Below are 6,687 nucleotides of genomic sequence, written 5' to 3' on the forward strand. Positions count from 1 at the left end.
TTCTCGTAGTCCGTAGTGGATGCTGGGACTTCCATAAGGACCATGGGGAATAGCGGCTCCGCAGGAGACTGGGCACAAAAAGTAAAAGCTTTAGACTAGCTGGTGTGCACTGGCTCCTCCCCCTATGACCCTCCTCCAAGCCTCAGTTAGGATACTGTGCCCGGACGAGCGTACATAATAAGGAAGGATTTTGAATCCCGGGTAAGACTCATACCAGCCACACCAATCACACCGTACAACCTGTGATCTGAACCCAGTTAACAGTATGATAAACGTAGGAGCCTCTGAAAAGATGGCTCACAACAATAAACAACCCGATTTTTTTGTAACAACAACTATATACAAGTATTGCAGACAATCCGCACTTGGGATGGGCGCCCAGCATCCACTACGGACTACGAGAAATAGAATTATCGGTAAGTAAATTCTTATTTTCTCTGACGTCCTAGTGGATGCTGGGACTTCCGTAAGGACCATGGGGATTATACCAAAGCTCCCAAACGGGCGGGAGAGTGCGGATGACTCTGCAGCACCGAATGAGAGAACTCCAGGTCCTCCTCAGCCAGGGTATCAAATTTGTAGAATTTAGCAAACGTGTTTGCCCCTGACCAAGTAGCTGCTCGGCAAAGTTGTAAAGCCGAGACCCCTCGGGCAGCCGCCCAAGATGAGCCCACCTTCCTTGTGGAATGGGCTTTAACAGATTTTGGCTGTGGCAGGCCTGCCACAGAATGTGCAAGCTGAATTGTATTACAAATCCAACGAGCAATCGTCTGCTTAGAAGCAGGAGCACCCAGCTTGTTGGGTGCATACAGTATAAACAGCGAGTCAGATTTTCTGACTCCAGCCGTCCTGGAAACATATATTTTCAGGGCCCTGACTACGTCCAGCAACTTGGAGTCCTCCAAGTCCCTAGTAGCCGCAGGTACCACAATAGGATGGTTCATGTGAAACGCTGAAACCACCTTAGGGAGAAATTGAGGACGAGTCCTCAATTCCGCCCTATCCGAATGAAATATCAGGTAAGGGCTTTTATAGGATAAAGCCGCCAATTCTGATACGCGCCTGGCTGAAGCCAGGGCTAACAGCATTACCACTTTCCATGTGAGATATTTTAAATCCACTGTGGCAAGTGGTTCGAACCAATGTGATTTTAGGAATCCCAAAACCACATTGAGATCCCAGGGTGCCACTGGAGGCACAAAGGGAGGCTGTATATGCAGTACCCCCTTTACAAAAGTCTGGACTTCAGGAACTGAAGCCAGTTCCTTCTGGAAGAAGATCGACAGGGCCGAAATTTGAACCTTAAGGGATCCTAATTTTAGGCCCATAGACAATCCTGCTTGCAGGAAATGCAGGAAACGACCCAGTTGAAATTCCTCTGTAGGGGCCTTCTTGGCCTCACACCACGCAACATATTTCCGCCAAATGCGGTGATAATGTTTTGCGGTTACATCCTTCCTGGCTTTGATCAGGGTAGGGATGACTTCATCTGGAATGCCTTTTTCCTTCAGGATCCGGCGTTCAACCACCATGCCGTCAAACGCAGCCGCGGTAAGTCTTGGAACAGGCAAGGTCCCTGCTGAATCAGGTCCTTTCTTAGAGGTAGAGGCCACGGGTCCTCCGTGAGCATCTCTTGCGGCTCCGGGTACCAAGTTCTTCTTGGCCAATCCGGAGCCACGAGTATAGTTCTTACTCCTCTCCTTCTTATGATTCTCAGTACTTTTGGTATGAGAGGCAGAGGAGGGAACACATACACCGACTGGAACACCAACGGTGTTACCAGAGCGTCCACCGCTATTGCCTGAGGGTCCCTTGACCTGGCGCAATATCTGTCCAGTTTCTTGCTTCCCAGTTGTCCACTCCCGGAATGAACACTGCTGACAGTGCTATCACATGATTTTCCGCCCAGCGGAGAATCCTTGCAGCTTCTGCCATTGCCCTCCTGCTTCTTGTGCCGCCCTGTCTGTTTACGTGGGCGACAGCCGTGATGTTGTCCGACTGGATCAATACCGGTTGACCCTGAAGCAGAGGCCTTGCTTGACTTAGGGCATTGTAAATGGCCCTTAGTTCTAGGATATTTATGTGAAGAGACGTTTCCATGCTTGACCACAAGCCCTGGAAATTTTTTCCCTGTGTGACTGCTCCCCAGCCTCTCAGGCTGGCATCCGTGGTCACCAGCATCCAATCCTGAATGCCGAATCTGCGGCCCTCTTGAAGATGCGATCCGGACCATTTGTCCAGCAGATCCCACTGAAAAGTTCTTGCATGGAATCTTCCGAATGGAATCGCTTCGTAAGAAGCCACCATTTTTCCCAGGACTCTCGTGCATTGATGCACTGACACTTGTCCTGGTTTTAGGAGGTTCCTGACTAGCTCGGATAACTCCCTGGCCTTCTCCTCCGGGAGAAAAACCTTTTTTTGGACTGTGTCCAGAATCATCCCTAGGAACAGTAGACGTGTTGTTGGAATCAGCTGTGATTTTGGGATATTTAGAATCCACCCGTGCTGACGTAGCACTACTTGAGATAGTGCTACTCCGACCTCTAACTGTTCCCTGGACCTTGCCCTTATCAGGAGATCGTCCAAGTAAGGGATAATTAATACGCCTTCTCTTCGAAGAAGAATCATCATTTCGGCCATTACCTTGGTAAAGACCTGTGGTGCCGTGGACAATCCAAACGGCAGCGTCTGAAACTGATAATGACAGTTTTGTATCACAAACCTGAGGTACCCTTGGTGAGAAGGGTAGATTGGGACATGGAGATAAGCATCTTTGATGTCTAGAGATACCATATAGTCCCCTTCTTCCAGGTTCGCTATCACTGCTCTGAGTGACTCCATCTTGAATTTGAACCTTTTTATGTAAGTGTTCAAAGATTTTAGATTTAAAATTGGTCTCACCGAGCCGTCCGGCTTCGGTACCACAAACAGCATGGAATAATACCCCTTTCCCTGTTGTAGGAGGGGTACCTTGATTATCACCTGCTGGGAATACAGCTTGTGAATAGCTTCCAATACTGCCTCCCTGTCGGAGGGAGACGTTGGTAGAGCAGACTTCAGGAACCGGCAAGGGGGAGACGTCTCGAATTCCAATTTGTACCCCTGTGATACTACCTGCAGGATCCAGGGGTCCACTTGCGAGTGAGCCCACTGCACGCTGAATTTCTTGAGATGACCCCCCACCGTGCCTGAGTCCGCATGTAGAGCCCAAGCGTCATGCTGAAGACTTGGCAGAAGCGGGCGAGGGCTTCTGCTCCTGGGAAGAGGCTGCCTGGTGTAGTCTTTTTCCCCTTCCTCTGCCCCGGGGCAGAAATGAGCGGCCTTTTTCCGCTTGCCCTTATAGGGACGAAAGGACTGAGTTTGAAAAGACGGTGTCTTTTTCTGCTGAGAGGTGACCTGGGGTAAAAAGGTGGATTTTCCAGCCGTTGCCGTGGCCACCAGGTCCGATAGACCGACCCCAAATAACTCCTCCCCTTTATACGGCAATACTTCCATATGTCGTTTGGAATCCGCATCACCTGACCACTGTCGCGTCCATAACGTTCTTCTGGCAGAAATGGACATCGCACTCACTCTAGATGCCAGGGTGCAAATATCCCTCTGTGCATCTCGCATATATAGTAATGCATCCTTTAAATGCTCTATAGTTAATAATATACTGTCCCTATCCAGGGTATCAATATTTTCAGTCAGGGAATCCGACCAAGCCACTCCAGCGCTGCACATCCAGGCTGAGGCGATTGCTGGTCGCAGTATAACACCGGTATGTGTGTATATACCTTTTAGGATATTTTCCAGCCTTCTATCAGCTGGTTCCTTGAGGGCGGCCGTATCAGGAGACGGTAACGCCACTTGTTTTGATAAGCGTGTGAGCGCCTTATCTACCCTAGGGGGTGTTTCCCAACGTGCCCTAACCTCTGGCGGGAAAGGGTATAGTGCCAATAATTTATTAGAAATCAGCAGTTTTTTATCGGGGGAAACCCACGCTTTATCACACACCTCATTTAATTCATCTGATTCAGGAAAAACTACTGGTAGTTTTTTCACACCCCACATAATACCCTTTTTTGTGGTACTTGTAGTGTCAGAAATGTTCAATGCCTCCTTCATTGCCGTGATCATGTAACGTGTGGCCCTACTGGACATTACGTTTGTCTCCTCACCGTCGACACTGGATTCAGTATCCGTGTCTGGGTCTGTGTCGACCATCTGAGGTAACGGGCGTTTTAGCGCTCCTGACGGTGTCTGAGACGCCTGAACAGGCACTAATTGGTTTGCCGGCTGTCTCATGTCGTCAACAGTTTTTTGCAAAGTGCTGACATTGTCACGTAATTCTTTAAATACGACCATCCAATTAGGTGTCGACTCCCTAGGGGGTGACATCACTAACACAGGCAATTGCTCTGCTTCCACATCATTTTCCTCCTCATACATGTCGACACAATCGTACCGACACCCAGCACACACACAGGGAATGCTCTGATAGAGGACAGGACCCCACGAGCCCTTTGGGGAGACAGAGGGAGAGTTTGCCAGCACACACCAGAGCGCTATATATATACAGGAATAACCTCATATAAGTGTTTCTCCCTTTATAGCTGCTGTTTTATATTTGCTGCCAATAGTGCCCCCCCTCTCTTGTTTTACCCTGATTCTTGTAGCAGGACTGCAGGGGAGAGTCAGGGAGCCGTCCTTCCAGCGGAGCTGTGAAAGAAAATGGCGCTTGTGTGCTGAGGAGAAAGGCTCCGCCCCCTTCACGGCGGCCTTTTCTCCCGCTTTTTTTAGGAAAACTGGCAGGGGTTAAATGCATCCATATAGCCCAGGAGCTATATGTGATGTATTTCTTTAGCCATATAAGGTTTTTATAGTGTTTTATTGCGTCTCAGGGCGCTCCCCCCCAGCGCCCTGCACCCTCAGTGACCGGAGTGTGAAGTGTGCTGAGAGCAATGGCGCACAGCTGCAGTGCTGTGCGCTACCTTATTTGAAGACAGGAACGTCTTCTGCCGCCGCTTTCTCCGGACCTCTTCGCTCTTCTGGCTCTGTAAGGGGGCCGGCGGCGCGGCTCCGGGACCCATCCAGGCTGAACCTGTGATCGTCCCTCTGGAGCTAATGTCCAGTAGCCAAGAAGCCCAATCCACTCTGCATGCAGGTGAGTTCGCTTCTTCTCCCCTTAGTCCCACGATGCAGTGAGCCTGTTGCCAGCAGGACTCACTGAAAATAAAAAACCTATTTAAACTTTTACTCTAAGCAGCTCAGGAGAGCCACCTAGATTGCACCCTTCTCGTTCGGGCACAAAAATCTAACTGAGGCTTGGAGGAGGGTCATAGGGGGAGGAGCTAGTGCACACCAGCTAGTCTAAAGCTTTTACTTTTTGTGCCCAGTCTCCTGCGGAGCCGCTATTCCCCATGGTCCTTACGGAAGTCCCAGCATCCACTAGGACGTCAGAGAAAAACAAAAACTAATGTCGACCTTTTTCCATGTTGACCTTGTTCATGTCAACCTTCGTCCATGTCGACCTGTGTCGACCAAGTGGTGTCGACCTAAGTGGTGTCGACCTGGAGGCCGGATACCCATTAATACATGTATACACATTCAATGCCTTACTGTAATATCCCAGTTTGGTAACGATGGTAATTTAGTGGTGCAGTCATAGGTTGGAGTTAACTTGGTGGGGATTCTTTATTATGTGGAAGCTCTTTCATATATCATGTTCCAGAAAGAGGAGAGGTTTCCCAAGACAGACACAAAGAAGAGTATAGAGGTATACTTTGCATAAAATAACACTATTTATTCTGTAACCTGGAATAGGAATGAGCTAATTTAGGGATGGGAAACAGTGGATTGAGGCGACTTTAACACAAGGTCTAATACAATCACATATGCTATATGCATTTAAGGTCATTACACACTCAGTATGGAAGACATGTACATGCACACACACTAGGGTTAATTTTTGTTGGTAGCCAATGAACCTATCAGTATTTTTTATGTTGGTAGGAAACTGGGTACCAAGAAGAAACTCAAGCAAGCATGGGGAGTATATACAAACCCCACACAGTTAGTGCCATGGTGGTAATTGAACCCATGACCTCAGTGCTGTGAAACAGTATTGCTAACCATTACACCATCCTTACACTAAAGTATATAAACAATTCTCAGTCTGTAATCCTCTTCTATTATCAATTATATTTCTATCTAATTAAATATATTCTTAACATTGAATTAATGTCCAACAGGCAGGGTTGGACTGACCCACAGAAGTATAGGGGAAATCCCCAGTGGGCCCCACTGCATGGGCCCCTCCCCTTCCTCCAGGGTTCAAGTTCCAGACTCTGCACTAATTATACACTATACATACATATGTTACCTCATGATACACAGGACTAGGGTGTATTTTCTACAGTACATTGATGTTATTAATCTGTAACATAATTATCATGATGTGCTAGCAGTATTTACTATATACTGTATATTTATTAAGGGGCCCAGACCATACCCTCTCTAATGGTTATCCAAACTGGTCACTTTCCCTCTGGAAACAATGGGCCCTAATATTGCATTCTCCCGGGGGGCATGGCCGTAACTAGGGGGGGGGGGGGGGGGCATGTCTCCTGGGCGCAGGATAGGAGGGGGCCCAGAGAGGATAAGTTTAATCCCCCTAACACCCCCTCCCTATGCGCTGCGGTC

The sequence above is a fragment of the Pseudophryne corroboree genome, chromosome 10 (genome assembly GCF_028390025.1).
Source record: "Pseudophryne corroboree isolate aPseCor3 chromosome 10, aPseCor3.hap2, whole genome shotgun sequence".
Taxonomy (NCBI): Eukaryota; Metazoa; Chordata; class Amphibia; order Anura; family Myobatrachidae; genus Pseudophryne; species Pseudophryne corroboree.